At 44.8% G+C, this 17,621-nt stretch overlaps 1 protein-coding gene across 3 annotated transcripts in view; it reads right to left on the bottom strand.

Moving 5' to 3' along the window:
• The window catches only part of LOC146829115 (protocadherin-11 X-linked-like), an 829,463-nt gene extending 812,629 nt beyond the window's left edge, over nucleotides 1-16,834 (bottom strand). For all 3 annotated transcript variants that reach the window (XM_085607746.1, XM_085607744.1, XM_085607745.1), the window contains exon 1: nucleotides 15,884-16,834. The gene's annotated coding sequence lies outside the window, so the exon portion shown is untranslated. The remainder of the gene's footprint in view (nucleotides 1-15,883) is intronic.
• Nucleotides 16,835-17,621: the final 787 nt, after the last annotated feature.

The raw sequence follows: 17,621 nt of genomic DNA, 5'->3' as shown, positions 1-17,621 counted from the left end.
TGACAAGGATTGTGGTTGCTGCTTGATCAGGGCTCCCATACCAGTCGACCAGTAATCCAATTTCTTACAATGGCCATCACAGTTACTTTAATAACTGATTTCATTCACCCAAACACAAAGCTGTAGAAGAAACTTGTTTACAATAACTCTGTCTCCTAAAATACCAACACTTTCTTTATTAAATAAGCCACAATTGCAATGACATCACCAAATATGAAGAAAATCGTGGACAATGTATCCGTCCCCTTATTGAGTAACACCCTTGATTTAGAGTAAAAGATTGAATGTTCCAAATCATTAGCATCATAAATACAAATGCTCCTGTGTGCTTCCTAAGATCTGTCTATCAAATTATTCAGCAATTGCAATGAGCAAGCTAAACATTCTAATGCTGATGCTCCTATGAAGGGCAGTGGTCAAGACTAAAGATCGGGTCTCTCCCAACACTCAGTTTAAGCAAAATCAATTATTATTTTCAAATAAACTAAAATATTACGTCCTTTTGGCACCACAAAATCAGAGAGATATCACATTAGGGATGTTAATCACATTTAGTCCTTTAATATGCTGGTCTCCTGCTCCTTAATTCAGCTTCAGGTGATAGCCAAAATTCCATTAACCAGCACAGGTATTGAGAGTTCCAGTAAGATGTATGACTTGAATCACATTAAAATTCCTGCAAAGATCTAATTCATTGTTTTCTAAACAGGGTTTTGGCCTGATTTACAACCTCTTTTGATGCGGAAGTGAGAGTTACACATGTCAGGGGTCATCCGCCACACAGACATTACTCATTTGCCTTTCAAAAGTTATTTAAACAAAATGTCCTTGTATCACATGTGGTTTGCCAATTTGAAATCTCAAAACCTACATCTTGATTTTCTCTCTAATGTATATACAAATCAAAGAGTATAAAAAATATTTTGACACATAGGGCTCCTTGGGACAAGAATGCAGTCAACACGGATAAATTAATCCTCTCTAATCAAACATTTATCAGTTTTCACACATCACTATATGTCCCTTTTCTGGCCTACTTGTATACTTGTATTTAGGTAAGGGACCTCTTCTAATGCAGGCCCCATCAACAGTAATGCAGTGCTCAGCTCAACAGCAATGTTGCTGCCATGGCCCTAAATAAAACTGGTTATTGAAAAATCTGCAGGAAATGCAGTCATGATTTACTTTATCCTTTCGAGAGTCTGTGATGTAATAAATCTTTAATCTTTCACTGATAGTATGAACAATAATTGCACAGCTTTTAACACTGTGATATATGTGGAATTGAATGATATACTATCTAGCTTCAAAAGGATCGAAAATGTGTCTCGGTATCAGTATTTTCAAGGATATCAACTGTGAGGCATTAATATGTCTGAAATAAATTAATTGCATTTGTGATTAGTAATCTTGCTTTGAGGCTTCTCTCCATTTAACTAACAGGCTAAATTTAATGAGCCCTTATCCTAGAACTTGACAGTGATCTTAAAGGAAAGATGGATGCAGCCCCCACGTTTCTTTAAGATGTGAGGATGAAGTCTGCTGGTCGGGGGTTCGAGGCAGCAGTGCTGTGTTACCGACCCGTGTGTTGTTTTCACCATTTTTTCCCCTGAGTGAATATACTTATCTCTTTGTTTACTTAGCACATTATAATGTGATAATGCATGGCCCTAGATTTCATTCGGGCATCAGACACTTTTCAAAAGATGCCTATTAAATCGTATTGAACAGCACATTGAAAGAGCATGATTTACAGTGAGGGGTGATAGGGTTAATTAGAATCCTAGAGCAGGTGAGATTTATTTATGTGGGTCTTGAGGTTCCAGAAGAGTGTCAACTGACAAGTCTGTTCATAGGTATTTCGTTCAATTGTCATAGATAAATAAATATTGAAAGATAATGACCGAATTATGTTAACCACTGTGGTCATTTGACTGCCGTTTGCTGTATTTCTACTACACGTGCATTCATTTTAAAACGTAAACAAAAGGTCCTGACTTGAAGAATCAGAAGCCACTAAACATTTAAAAATGAAAGCTAATGTACTTATAAATTATCTGAAGTTCTGAAAATATTTGCACACTACGTTGTTCCAGAGGCAAATGCTCATAGGCATTCAAATTAGTTTCGGGTGACTGCAAATTTCCATAGTACAACACAGCTGAGCTATTATTAAAATAGCAAGACAAAAGGCTCTGCAGATCGTTTTCCAGGGTTGCAGGCCTGTGTCATTTAGCTTAATGTTAGTAGGGAGAGATATGAAGCAGATGAAAGAGGATTTCTTGACTGAGATATGTGTTGCTTCCCTCGAGAAAGGCAGTAGAATCCCAAGCGATCTTAAGCAATATTTGCTAACAGTAATTATGACCCAAAAATGAAACCAATATTATGGGATGTACACCTGTGAGACTTCGGTATCTTCATAAAGAAATGTTGACAGAATTTCAGGGGCAGTTTCACACAAAGCGCCCCAGGGGGCATCCATGTGTGCACTGGTTTTCTGTGCCCCAGGGCTCTTCGTATTCAGGACGCCACTGCTTGTCCCTGCTCACATGTAGCGCCAGCTTGATCCGGAGGGAGTGAATTCTCATTGGCAGGGCTGCGCATTCACATTAATAGCATGAGCTGACCTCGTCTTAGGCCAGCACACCCAGTGAGATGCAGACATCAATTGGGGCTGGTTGTTCTAATTGGAAGTGTGTGTTTCTTTTCACACAATGAGCTACACAAATGTGAGTGGAAGTGAGACAGTAAATGCAACACATCATTGTCCCTAAAATGCTGCCGTTATTGCTCCACCGTTAAAAGTTACATTAAAATAAGCGGGAAAGTAGCCAAAAAAGACGTGAATGGAAAATATTTCAAGACTCACCCAGTAAGCACTGTTTGCTCATTGTACGAACTGATAGATGTGTGGGTACAACTAAGGCAAACATGGACACATATTTTGATGCACAATGAAGCATCTTCGTGTACTGGCCCTGATCCGCAACTGCTCCGCTTCCAAATGTGCCAGCTCAGATTTTTGGATGCCACGTAAAAGTCACTGTCAAAGTTCCAAAAGCCACACTGTAAACGAGTTTTTTTAACTACCGCATTGCGATAGTACTGTTGGCAGAGATCTCTTTGGACAAACGTGATTACTGCTATGAAGAATAAACAGTATTTCTGTTCTGTTCCCAGAGCACTATCCGTCTCATCCCTGGGCCTCTGGCAGGAGTCGAAGCTGTCTGAATGGGGAATGGAGATGGAACACATCATTGTCCCTAAAATGCTGCCGTTATTGCTCCACCGTTAAAAGTTACATTAAAATAAGCGGGAAAGTAGCCAAAAAAGACGTGAATGGAAAATATTTCAAGACTCACCCAGTAAGCACTGTTTGCTCATTGTACGAACTGATAGATGTGTGGGTACAACTAAGGCAAACATGGACACATATTTTGATGCACAATGAAGCATCTTCGTGTACTGGCCCTGATCCGCAACTGCTCCGCTTCCAAATGTGCCAGCTCAGATTTTTGGATGCCACTTAAAAGTCACTGTCAAAGTTCCAAAAGCCACACTGTAAACGAGTTTTTTTAACTACCGCATTGCGATAGTACTGTTGGCAGAGATCTCTTTGGACAAACGTGATTACTGCTATGAAGAATAAACAGTATTTCTGTTCTGTTCCCAGAGCACTATCCGTCTCATCCCTGGGCCTCTGGCAGGAGTCGAAGCTGTCTGAATGGGGAATGGAGATGGACTTCGAAAGCCAAAGCTCTAGAATGTATTTACAAACCAGCATGGCCAAACCAGTGGCTGTGACTTCAATAAGCATCTACGAATGCTGCTTCTATGTGCCGCCTGCACAAACACTGTTTATCACATGAACATCTGCCCTATGTGGTTTATCAATGCTATGAGAAGTAGAAAACAAAATCTGGATAGGATGCCTACAGGAAACAAAGACTTGAATGTGACAAAAATGGTGATGATTTGATGTACTTTTAAGGTGTAAAATGGTTCCTCATGCATTCCATGGAAGCACTTCCTGGAAGGCAGAATGCTACATTGAATATCCAATAACACGAGCTGAGAGAATACTATTCCTCTGGGTGAAGCCAATGCCCACTGCTTGTATATACTAAAGAAGAGGTAACAAAAAGATTTGGAGACAAGCAAGCTGTCAAGCCAAACCTAACACAAATATGAAGAACCTAAGCTATGGAAGGTAAAATCGGTGATATGTCAGTTCCAGAAGTAAAATAAAGCTGTTTGGATTAAAAAACATAAAACACATGCACTCACACATGCACACACACACACATGCACTCACACACACACACACGCACATGCACAAACAGAGAACAACTTATATAGGTAGTTTTGAAATCCAAACAACTGGACTTTATAACCTTCTGTATGCGATTTCAAGATATATTTTACTTGCAGAACACACGAGGTGCGTTGTTATGTAGAATGTACAATGGATATATGCAAGGTACATCTGGACAATATTGTATAAGACCCACTAGCACTGGCGTCCTGTGCTCAACATGACACGTGTTCAATGAAAGTCAAGGTGTTATGTAAAACACAATTCTTGCAAACAAGGACACTTGAACTTTTCACCACTGGGGACTTCATTATGAGGTCCTTGGTAAATCCAATGGGACCAAGAATTACAAGGTCCACAGTAACAACGCATACCCACTTTTTTCACCCAGTGATTCTGGGTGAAACTGTTAACAAAGGCAGCATTGCCACCAGAATTGGACCTGGAATTGCCTATTCCTTTAGTATGTTCTCTGTTCTTTGGGGACACTATGTAGCCATCATTAATCTCCCCTCCTCTACCGGGTTACAGGTATCTCTGGAATGAGGAACTCCAATGGGTGGAGTTACCGGGCTTCACACAAATGACCTCCAAATGAAGCCCCCAGTGTGTAGTGGGGACTTGTCTGCTTCAATGGAACAACGGATCTTGAATCTCCTACCATGGATGAACATCGGTTAGAGACAAATTAGAGGTTTAAACCTCTTCTGATGTTAATTGGTCTGTTTACCTATGCTAGATCCACAACTGCTGGTGGCATCCCCCCAGTGCAATATTATTAACAAAACTCTGGCTAGAGTGTGCAACTAGGACCTTACAAGGGACCAGATGCATTGTATTGTGGTTGCACGTAAATACCACTTCACACTCCTGGAAAGGCGCTGAGGCCTTTTTGTGGACAGGTGGCATGCTCCTTGATGGGAGTGTTTTGGAAGTACAGTGTGTGTCTGTCATATGGCCTAGGTGAGAGTATAACATTTGCAATGCCTCATTTACTACTAGACCAACGATGAGTCGAGAGTGCAGCGGTAATAACCAAACAACTATTCAAGGCAGGAACTTACATCCAGATGAGAATATAAGTTGACTGTAAAAGACGGTCTCTCATATAGTTAGGGAAAAGTATGAACAGGCTTTGTAGACCAGACAACTTGTGGCCATTATAATGAGCCGACAGTTTGAATACAACATTTTCTGTTGTCCATTGAATTCCATAGGGCACATGCCATTTTATGAACACACGATGCTCCTGTGTTAAGATTTGACACTCGGTGAAGGATGGTTCATTTAGATCCCAGGGTTATTACTGAATGTGAATTAGCACCAATGCACAGCAAATTTGCCCGGGTCATTGAGTCTGTTTCTGGACTTGATTTAGTTTGATAGCAAAGACATGGAGTGGGAACAAACGTGCCTGTACAAGTTTTAAACTTGTTAATGGTAAATTTGCTCATTTTTTGTGTGGGCAGTTTCCACCAGCTGGCAGCAGATGATAAATGGATGAAGTGCTAGAACAGTCCGCCTATGCCCCCATTAATGGCACCATAAATGTCACGATGAAATGAGGTATTTAGATCTGAATAGCGCTGTAAAATTCTAATATACGGCCATCAGCTATGGTCAGAAATCAGTGGCAGTTCAAGCACACATTAAGAAAATATGTTTAGGGTGAGTGTATGTGTATTTCAGTTTCTGTATCTTACTCAGGGCATTTTTTCTGCATACACCATTGGGCGGCTTCGGATTTTTCGCATAATTGGGCTTTTCCACATTGGGATGACATTTGGTCCCTTTTTCAGGACATTAGTTTTCTTTTCAGGGACAACTCTAAATTCTCATCTTGAAACGTATAGGACTCCCCTTCAGACGTAGTTGTTTATTACATGTCAACCCACGAAGACCACTGATTGATATAGGGAAGATCGAAAGGTGACGGTGCCATTTTTGCGCAAGTGACACAAAACTGGGTTGCTATTCCTTGAGACAAACATTTCTCAGATGCTTGCTTTGGCAACTAAGAGGCTGCTAATAGACTCATGTTAAAATAATAAAGGTGTACCTTCAATCCGATTATACCTGAAAATACTAATGTGTCTTGGTAAAGTAGGCACTTGCCTGTGCTAAAAATGACAGAAATATTCAATAAATATACCCTTTATCTATGTGTCTAGCTATCTGTCTGTCTGTCTGCCTGTCTGTCTGTCTGTCTGCCTGTCTGTCTATTCATCTAATTATCTATATCTATCTATCTACAGATAGCCAAAATACCACATTGGATTCGTCGCAAGTGCTAAAAGGTATAAAGCATGAAAATCTGCACTCTATGATATTCACAAAACCAATACTACTTCCTCCCTAGGCAATCACCAGCCAACATCCACCCACTACGTTGCCCCAATCACAGTGTTCCCATTTTGTACCTAGTCATGTATGCTTTACCGGAAGATTTTCTCACTACATTTTGCGTTTCAACGTTAGCGTTGTACTTTCACTGCCGCATCCCTCGACCCTCTCCGGATATACATTCTTAGCTACGTTATCTAACATCTCTGAATATGTTCTTGTGTGCCATATTTGCTGACTACACACCATACCCCTGAAAGATGGACTTCCACCTTCACTTGACTACTAATGGTACACACTACATTAGCCGTGGCCTGTGTTTTGTCAACTATGGCAAGCTTTCTCAAGGGCAGAGGAAGACATGTTTGCAAGGTCATTCGATGATCAACCAAACCCCAAACAGACTTACCATTACATTAAGATACAAGTTTCCTGAGCACTGCAGGGATGCTTAGAAAATATTCAATTAAGCACGGCACATCAAACAGGAGTCGTTTTTCAGCTACCAACAATCAAGCACGACGTTTGTGCATTCACTGGAGCTAGGGGTGCAGATGTAACAGCAGCACTAACAGTGTTGAATATTCAGATTAAAGTGGAACGTTTGAATCTGAATCATCATTTTTTTCATAAAGAGAAATAAATTAAAACCACATAATTCAAAAACTATAAAAAAAAAATCTTGAATAACTTCAAAGCACCTTTTGCAAAGAATGAATGCAGATGGGCCGGTTATAGGATGGGAAAACAGCACAGACGAGTTTGCTCTGTCTCTAGTTTACATCGATCTAAACAGGACACCAGAGTTAACATTTTTGTTTGTATGAGCGCCTTTTTTTAATTAAGATACACTCACAATTTGTATGCAAATATTTCAAGCTTCCCTTCTAAAGACAAGAAGTAAAACAGCCATCTAGGCAGCCTTTTGACCCAACAGGTGTAAAAGTGTGAAATACATTAGCACTGCACGACCCATCACCTGATCATCTGAGATTGTATTTTTAAATACATTTGAATTACATTTTTATTTTATTTATTGATATTTTCTGCAGCAGAGGCATGATCCAAGAGGATATTATAGCGCTTCACATAAAACAGACAGGAAAAGGATACGCTGCATACATTTACCATGTCAATGCTTTTGTGATGAGGAAACTAAAAAGGCGCCTCTAGCTGGTATTTTATCAACTCTTGGGTGGGGGCAATGTGGCAAGTTTTAGAGGGAGGCCAGTAAAGATGAACATGTGATATAATATTAGTGGATGGTTTCATTGGAGTGCTGGTGATATGTAGATCTTGTAGATGGTAAGCAGGGCGCTGTAAATGTACACAGGGCTAAATTAGGAATGTGAATTTAAAAAAAGAAAGCTCCTGTATATTTCAGAGCAAGGCACCAGCATGAATGTGCAATCTAGCCACTTTAGGGAAGTACTGCTTTGGTGTTGAGTGTCTGACTCCCACGCCTGTAGATTTTTCAAATGCTACCTCCCATGTTTGATAAAGGAGATTCAGAACACAGTCTACTGTGCCTAAGTGTAGTTTCTCTTTTTCATTCCATGTCGGCTGTTTCCCTCAAGGCCCCTTTCTAACAAATTGGCCAAATCCAGATTAGTGTAAAGTTAAGTGGGCATTACAGCATCTCAAATGTGAAACACAGTTCTTCGTGTGGATCAAAACTTGCTTGGCTGACCAATTTCAAATCCTTGCGTTCACTGAGCTGCCCATGGCTTTACCTGGAAAGCCTCCAATTGACACGGTCTTGGGGACTCAAATGCAGTCATTGTCAGCCGGCCTGCTCGGATAATGCACATTCTGCTAATCCTGCTCTTAGCGCCACAAGAACACATTAGAGACAATTACAAGAGCCGGGCAAATCCGCCAGCAGTGCAGCTTCTTCAAAGAGCGTGAGGGAGAGGGTGCGCTCTGCAAAGTGGACTGCAAAATCACAGGAGGGCATCAAAATAAGAAGATGTTATTTTTAGCCGCCCCCTCAACACACACACACCACACGCTCCACCACAGACATACACATTATAATCAAAAGAGAACATCTGACAGCTTTGGAATCTGAGTAACTCTCTTCGAGGGGAGATGTTTATGGCTGCAGCCCCCCATGGCTCTTTATTCACGCACACCCACACATAATTTAGTGGCACACTCAACTTTAGGGGGTGGTCGCTGACAACTAGATAATCAGCTGCTGGGAGGATTTATAGGCAAAATAAAGACACTTATATGGAAAACTTGTGTCAACCTTAACTAGGGCTTTACAGATGCCTATGCCAGAATTCACACACCGATGCACAAGCTTGCACACTCGCACACAACCAATGCCACAGACACCATTGAGCACCAGATCGTGCACAGGTGGTTGCAGAATGCTGGTACTTGTACCATGCGTCCGTAGCACTCACAGTAAAGACTTCCGACTCCCCCCTTCACACTCGCTTCCGATTATGTACAGAGAACGTGAGTTCATAGACACAGCCTGTTACACTGGGTCCGTGAACTCCCTCCTCTATTACTCGGCTCTGTGTACAATACTAATTCACTGCGGGCCGCCGCTCCGCTCCCTGATCCTGCAGTCTGCAAAGATAGTGATGTATAAAAGCAATTCCACTCAGCAAACAGTAATATGCTGCATATAAATGACACCTTAACTATAGAGTACAGCGTCCCCACCGCCATACCAATAAACGCGGCCGCATGGATGGAACACGGCGCTGTACGGGGCGGGTTTAGAGTGGAATCACAGAAATGTGTACGGACTACCAACGCGTTTGGGAACCTGCCATTTTATACTCACGATCGAAAGAGCTGTTCTCTAAAAGAAAGGCGTACACTGATTGAAAGCTGATTTAATTACATCCTGGTGGGACAGCTTAGCCTAGTTAGCGAGGTAGCGTGATGCCACTTGAAGCAGTGAGAGATATTCGTGGAACCTACGGGTCAAAGGTTTCTGTCAGGGACAGACTCAACCCGTCACCTTTCCAAGGTCGTTAAAACGAGTATGACTGATTGGAGGCGAGCATCCTTCAAGCACCTTGAGGCAGTTCGAGTGAAGGCGTGCGCTGCATACCTGGCGCTGGTAATTTTTGTCGCTACCATGACTGTTCATTTTATTATTGCGTTGTTGTTTTTGTTGCTGGTGTTAGTGGTGGTAGGAGCTGTATTGCCCTAAACACACGCGGGCGTTACATGCTGCCCTCGTGATACGTGACCTCGTGCGTGCTGGACGCAAGAACAGGCATGCACTACGGAGAGCGAAGGGTTTCCGTCAGGATAATTGCAAAGTGGAAATCTGTGGCAGGATTGTCACAGTATAAAATGTAATCTTGCTGTCAGAACGTGTGCAACGCCGCTCGAGCAGCGCGCGCTCTGCATTTCAATGGCAGGTTAACTGGAGAGCGCGTCTGGGCATCCATGCCACTTGCACACTTGAATAATATGCTAAACACGTCATTAACAATTCAGTTAAACTGAGGATTCGGCTTGGACCGGGCTTAAAGAGAGGTCGTTGTGCTCGGGGCATTATCCGCCGGGTTCCCAAATGAGCATCAATTCACCTTTGTTTGTCGTATGCAAAGCTGCCATTTCGCAGTCACTGGGGTGTGCTGCTCCGAGCCAGCCCTGTGTATACATCTCGGGCGGAGAAACAAATGACTTGTGACAGTCCTTGATTGGGGCTGCTTTGCCTTGGAAGTCGTGCGGGCAGTGCCTGCACTTCTCAGACGATTGCACAGAAAGGCACAGTATATCTCCCCGGAGGTGCCCCCTCCCCCAGCACCGAGAGGCTAAAAAGAGACGCCCTGCACTGGAACGCGCGGCCCTGGTCTCTCTCGCTCTCTTCGTTTTAAGAATGTCTAGTCCGAAGCAAGCACTCGTTTTCGCTAGAATTCATGTAATGCATGGAGGCAGTGTTGTCACAGTGCAAGGGCAGAGTGCTGGAAATGCACAGAGACACTGCTATTCAAGCTCACGGTATTCATGTTCACAGCAAGGCTGCAGCTAATGTGTGAAGGCTTGGGCAGTGTACTTCTAATGCCTGGCGGCATACCTACAGGGTTGGAATGGCCTACAAGGCAATCAGGAAGTGCCCAATAGGTTGTCAGAAATGTCAGTGTGTTTACTTTTTTTGGGCTGTGTGTGGGCCTGTTTTATGATCTGCTGGTAAGGTTTTTACTGTTGACTTTCCTGATATTAAAACAAACATTGCCTGCCAAAAGATCAAATCCATGAAGTTTTCCATACCTTGCAAAACACTTATACATCCTGTCTTTAGTGGTTTCAAAACTGCCCCATTTGTAAACATGGGTCAGATTAATTTCACTAATGAGGGTCAGTTTTATTTTGATGCTCTGGCCTTTTTTCTGCCCCAGTCTGACCATGCATATGTACCTTGTGCATAGGCAGCACCCTGATAATGTATGGACAAAATGTTTTATCGGCGTAAGACTAGGTATATGTAATGTACAGGCTCACTCTTAACCCCTTCCATGCTGCGCAAATTCCGCCGCTGTGCTGACGGAATCTTGCGCGGGCGTGGTCATGACGGAACGGTTCCGTCATGAGCACAGCTCAACCGTGGCTCATGACGGAACCGTTCCGTCATGAGCACCGAAGGGGTTAACATAACATGTGTATTTGTAAAGCAAACATTCACCCGTGTGCATCTTGGCACTGAAATAATAGATGCTTATATGTACCCAACTCAATGGTACTCATTTTATCGACCTCAGAAGAATGAACGGTTGAGTGGACCACCGGGTTTTCAACCTGTGTCCATGAGGTCAAACACAGGCCCCTATAGTGGATGTATTATCCACTAAACCACCAGACCCTTTCGTCAATATGTGGCCTGGATGCTGCTAATCTATCAAAGTCCTCCTATTACTGTGAATCAGTGGCATCCTGATCATTTATGGACACGCTCTTATTTCAAGTTAAGATCAGGGTACACTGAATGTGTGGAAACCCTCTTGTTGCAGCACATGACCATCAAGGTGATCACGCATGGAGGCACTCATATTCCAGTGTAAATTCAGGTTTCTGATAATGTATATACTCACTCCTATTGTAGTGTATGGCCTGGATGTTGATAGTGTATTGAAGTCCCGCTATTACCGTGCATATGTGGCATCCTGATAATGTATGGACACACTCTTCTATCAGGTTAATACCAGGGTTCACCTATTATATAGGATTACTTTTTTGCAGTATATGGCCTAGAAGCTGATAATGTATCCAAGTTCTCATATTTCAGCACATGGCTGGCATCTTAATAATGTATGGACAAATCCTATATCAGGGTAAACTCAGGGTACACCTAAAGTAAAGGTATACGCTAACACTTATTACAGCATAAGTCCATCAAGGTGATAATGTGTAGAGGCACTCATATTCCACTTTAAATTCAAGTTGCAGATAATGTATGGACTAGGGATCTCCAGCCTTTTCTGGAATAAGAGCTACTTCTGTTCAATGAAAACCACCCCGAAATACCAATATTATTAGCGTTGTAATACTAACCACATCGGTCAGCATTACGTTAGTGGCCACCATATGCAAGATTGCAGTCCGTGATTACCTCAGTTCATTAGAGAGGGTTGCCACCAGTAGTGTAAAAAGGCTTTCTCAATATGGAATGCCTTCAGTTGGGTGATATATAACAGCCATAGATGTAAAACACCTGGCAACCAAGGTAATATATTAGTAATAGGTCTCCACAAAGCTGCATGATTTGTCGCTCAAATATGAGCTTTAAATATACGTTAGAAATTCAGACATTTTTCTCAATTAATAAGTTCATGATTTCTGAAAATGCCCACCTTTTTGTCTCCAAAACATGCTTTCAATTTTTGTATAAATGTATTACTTCTGCAAAGCAAAAGCTGGTCTGTACACCGGAGAGCTACTTAAAGGTAGCTGGATAGCTGCCAGTAGGTCATGAGTTACTCGTTGGAGAAGGCTGGTGTGGACTCACTTGTAATGCAGTATATGGCCTGGATGCTGCTAATGCATCCGAGCACCCATATTCTAGTACACGGGCAGCATGCTGATAATGCAAGAAGGAAAGTGTAAGACCAGCATGCTTATTGCGTCTTATGGTATTCTTACTTTAAGGTAAGGCAGCACACTTATAAAGGATGAGTCTCTTACATATTTTAATGGATGGTAGCATGAGTAGAATTTATGGAGTCCATTTATTCCAGTGCATGGGAGCATGCTTATTGTATGTACAATGGTACTCTGACTTCAAGGTAAGGCAGCACGCTTATAATGGATAAGGTCACATACATATTTCAATATATGGTAGCCTCTTTATAATGGATGGGGTCCATTTATTCCTGTGCATGACAGCATGCTTATAGTAGTTGGAAGGTCATTTGTTGTATGATACCTGGAAGCATTCTTATTCCATTCTTGGGGTGGCATGCTTTTAACATATGGAGGTACTCTGATTCCTGTGCATGGAAACAATGCCAATATATATCAAAGTACCCTTAATCCAGTGCAAGGCCAGAAGTGTGATCACTTATAGAAACACCCACACTGCAGTGCACATCTTGATAATGTATGCAGGCTCCCTTCTCCCAGTATGCTATGGGGTGCTGACAATGTACAGACTCACTCTTACTGCTATGTATAACCTGAAAGATGAGTACGTGTGGAAGCCTTCGCAGTGCAGTCCATGAGCACCATGTTGGTAAAGTGTGGAAGCGCATTTACTCAGGTGCAAGAGCAGCTTGCTTATTGTGTATAATGGTAAGCTTATTTCACTGTAGGGTAGCACACTTACAATAGATGTGCTCACTTATATTTCAATGTATGGTAGCATGCATAGAATGTATACTGATACTCTCATTTCAGCGTATGGGTAGCAAACGTATAATGTACGGAGGTACTCTTACTAGTGCTCATTGAAACTATGCGATTAATAAATGAAAGCACTATTATTTCAGTGCACGGCCACAACCGTGATAATATATAGACACACTCACGTTTCAGTATATGGTCAATATGTTGCAAATCTGTACAGGCTCCCTTCTCCTAGTGTAATGTGAGGGTGCGGATGCTGTACAGACTCACTCTTTCTTCAGTGTAGGGTAGCATGCTTGTAATACATGTAGTGCCTTGTTTCTCAATGCATGGAAGTCTGCATAGAATGTATGCTGATACTCTAATCCCGGTGTACGGGTAGGAAGTTTATAATGTATGGATTTCCTCTTATTCCGCTGCAAAGGAACCATGCTGATACTATATGAGAGCTCTGTCATTCCAGTGCAAGGCCATGAGTGCGATAAGGTATAGAAACACTCATGCTTCAGTGTTTGGCCAAGACATTGAGAATCTATACAGGCTCCCTTCTCCCAGTCTATAAGAAGAGGAAGCTGATAATGTACAGTGTATGGCCTAAAGGCTGAAAACGTATAGAGCATGCTGATAATGTGAGGAACCTCTGGATGAAGTGTGTGAGACAGGCATGGCCATAGTGTATGGTGGCAGTCTTGTTTCAATGTCTGGTAGCGTGCTTCGAATGCACGGGGGGCTCATTCCAGTGAATGGGGAGCACACTTGTAGAGGCTAAAGCCCGCCATATGTCAATGTATAGCTAGCATGTGTGTGATGCACGGAGGCATTCTTATTCCAGTGTCTGGGTAGCATGTCCAGTTTCAGGGCATGGGAACCATGCCGATGATATATGAAGTCACTTATTCTAAGGCCACGGTGGTGATAATGTCAGGGCGCGCACTGGTCGCAGTTTAAGGCCGCGGCGTTGATAATGGGGACAGGTACTCTTCCCCTTTTGTAAGAGTAGGATGCTGAGGGGACCCCCACATAACAGCGCATGGTTACAAGGTGATAGCTGTCGTTCTTTACATCCAATCCAAGCATACATATATGATAGATTACAGCAGTGCTGCAAGAATACATCAGTTAGGTCTGCTAAACACGCAACGATGTGTTTTGTACCTAGCCGGTGCTCCGGCTCACATCTCCCTGTTAAGCGAATGCATTGCTGCTCAGTAAAAGAGCTGCTTCTCTGGCTGAGCTCGTGCACTGAATGATGACATAACCCGGGCACATCACCAGCTCTCTCTCTGCAGCCCACGGCTCTGCTTTGTCAAAGTAGGCGCACTCCCAAAAGACATGCCAACCCCCATCGCCTCCTTCCGCTTCAGCCCAATTCTTCCGAGGGGATGGCGACGAACTGCCTGCCACAAGCTAAGTGGGCCCTGCACTGGGGTCGGCTGGGACTGAATGCCATCACCGCGCGATCCACGCAAGCCACCAGATCCCGGCGACGAACATCGCGTCATTGGTAGTTACCACGTTTAGCACCCTAAGGCCGCCCCATCTCCCTGAAATTTGGAGGAGGTTGTCGGAGAGAAGCTAGGAAAGGAAGCACAAGGGCTTTCCCTGCCCAGGGTTCCCCCAAAGATATCACCGGGAGGAAGTCAGAGGGGGCCTGTTTCCCTCGACGGCAAGAAAGACGATAAAGTCTCCTTACAACAAGCAGTTGTGTTCCCTGGTCCCCGCTCGTGCGTAGAGTCTGCTTCCTGACTATGACATGGGGGGGGCGCTTCAATAGCACCTCCATTGCAGCGCTCTTGCTGTAAGTAGCCGTCACATCCCTCTCCAACAAGTTGCAAATAAAATAAATGCAAATACAGAGCCTTGGCGGATGCATGCATAGCCTCCCTGGCGCCGTTTGTGTCTTCACACGCTCACTTCAGGGCAGCTATCAATCAGTGTTCTAAGTAGATAGCTCTTCAACAAAGCGCACAGAATGAAATGCTTCAAGGGGCTGCAGAAGACGCCTTCCATCCTCACAACATGTGCATAGATGGTGCGCCCTCAATGCCCGTCCGTGGCCACGGGAGCCGTCATGCAGGCATGGTAAGGCTGTACTAGTTAGCCAATAGATTTGACCCTTTAATTGCAGCCCGCCTCTCGACCCCCTCCTCCCCCCACCCCACACCCAACAACCTGGGAGGTGGAGGTTCAAGGGGTGCATAGCTGCCCTACAGGGCATCACTTGCACGTCGCCGTCTGTATCCCTTGACTGCAGCTCCGGGCATTGGCATGTAAAGGCGCTCGTGGACAAAGCGCACATTCAAGTTGCTTGGCTGACTCCCCGGGGCTTCGGGGGCTGTGAGTTGCGCTGCCCAGCTGGTGCTGCCACCCGCCCTGCAGAGCGCATTGCCACTCGGTGCTTACCTCCAGATTCAATCCTCCTGGGACAGCAGCCAACCTGCAGTCCACTCTCAGCACACCAGGGGCGGCGAAGGTAACCAGGGTTGGGGAGAAGCCAGGCGGACCATTTGAACGGTATCCCTGGGCCGGAGCTGCCACCCTCCTCATGCCATGCACCTTCGTCCAAGAAGTTCAGGCCTCAGGAGCAGACGGTGGAGCGCTCCGGGGATAACTTTGCACAAGTGCCCGGGCAGAAACAGACACCTCCAGAGAGTACAATCAAACAATGCTTAGGGCAAAGGAAGCCAAGCCCACGAGGAAGGAAAGCCCGAGAGGGTCAAAGACCGTAGCGAACCACAGAGAAGTGAAGGCTGTGGCCGCAGGGAGTGAGGCAGAGACAACCGCGTGTGTGCATGGACAGTCCTCAAACAGTGAGGCTGAGTCTATTCGGTCTCTGGTCCAAGCCCGAAGAGTGCAGCAGAGTCCATGCAGCGCTGCTCGGATACAGTAGAGTCCACCTCGAGTCCTGTCAGAATCACCAGAGGGAGAGAAGAGAGTACACGCCGAGCCTTCCTTCCGTCCTCCCAGTGCAGCAGAGTCTGCTCAGAGTGCTGTTGGTATCCTCAGAGTGCAGCAGACTTCACCCAGAGTGCTGTCAGTGCCTTCCGGGTGCTGAGTGATGTGCTGTGGAATGCTTCAGCTAAGAGAATTAGGGCGAACCTGGGAGCTGTCCATGGGTTCAGGAGCCTCGCTTAGAAAGAAGACATTGGGCAGAACTGCGTCTTTAAGGGCCAAGCAGTGCCTTTCAGGCGTTGAGATGTTCAGCTCTGTTCCAGAGGCACCGGGCAGCTGCGCGCCGCTGGGTCAGTGTGTGGGCTGTGATCCTGTGTGCTAGATCGGGGCTGCTCACCTAGGTCACTGACTGGTTCTTCGCGCGCTTGCCGCAGCCGAAGGGACGGCGTCTCAGAGCCAGAGTGTTTCCAGCACTCAATGAGCCGCCTCGACTGTCTCAACTCCGCTCCTGTGCCGGAAGACACGCCTCCTCTGGCAACGTCACCGAGAGGCGGGAACGTGCATGCAACTATACCTTTGCAACCCTGCCCACGTCAAAGTGGACCGACTGCAGTGCCTCTCTGCGCGTCTCTATCACTCCCGTAGCCAGGCGGCAGTAGGAGGCGCGCACACAGTTAGGTCGCTCTAAACGTCCGGTGCGCTGACACATTCACACTGCTTTCTTTTTGATGCATCATTTTATTTTTACCAAGAAGGATGCAGTGTGCAGCTCTATGCAGGACAGCAGTGTTTCGCAGCTTGCGCGCATGTGAAATTTCACCAACTTGCGATTTATTTATTGTAAATGTTGCCTATTGACGGCACCGTCGTCTTTGCTGGTTACGGTGTACTGAGCACTGTACCGGGCTTCGGGGAGGTGGCCGCCCATAGCGGAGGATGAGAACAGACTGCCAATGACCTTCGAGCGGAGGGCTGCACGCCAGCCACATCTGTCAGTGCTGGTCTGAGTCTGCCCCTTGAGGCTGCGCGGCAACCTGCCCTGTGCACCACCACTGGCATTTCTGGCGCCATACCAACGGGTATGTGTGCACTTTGAGAAGGGAAGTGTACCTGGGAATTAAAGATAAAAGAGCCGATGCGTAGAGATCCATGACGTTTACGAAGGGTATCCAGTGGTATATCACGAGATGAGAGGCGCTGGGAGGGAGGGGAGAGGGCAGGTGTCCTGTGCTCCATGAGCAAAGAAGAG

The sequence above is a fragment of the Triturus cristatus genome, chromosome 5_2, assembly GCF_964204655.1.
Source record: "Triturus cristatus chromosome 5_2, aTriCri1.1, whole genome shotgun sequence".
NCBI lineage: Eukaryota > Metazoa > Chordata > Amphibia > Caudata > Salamandridae > Triturus > Triturus cristatus.
Note: the sequence above shows the minus strand (reverse complement) of the source record. Positions and strands in the feature narration are given on the sequence as shown.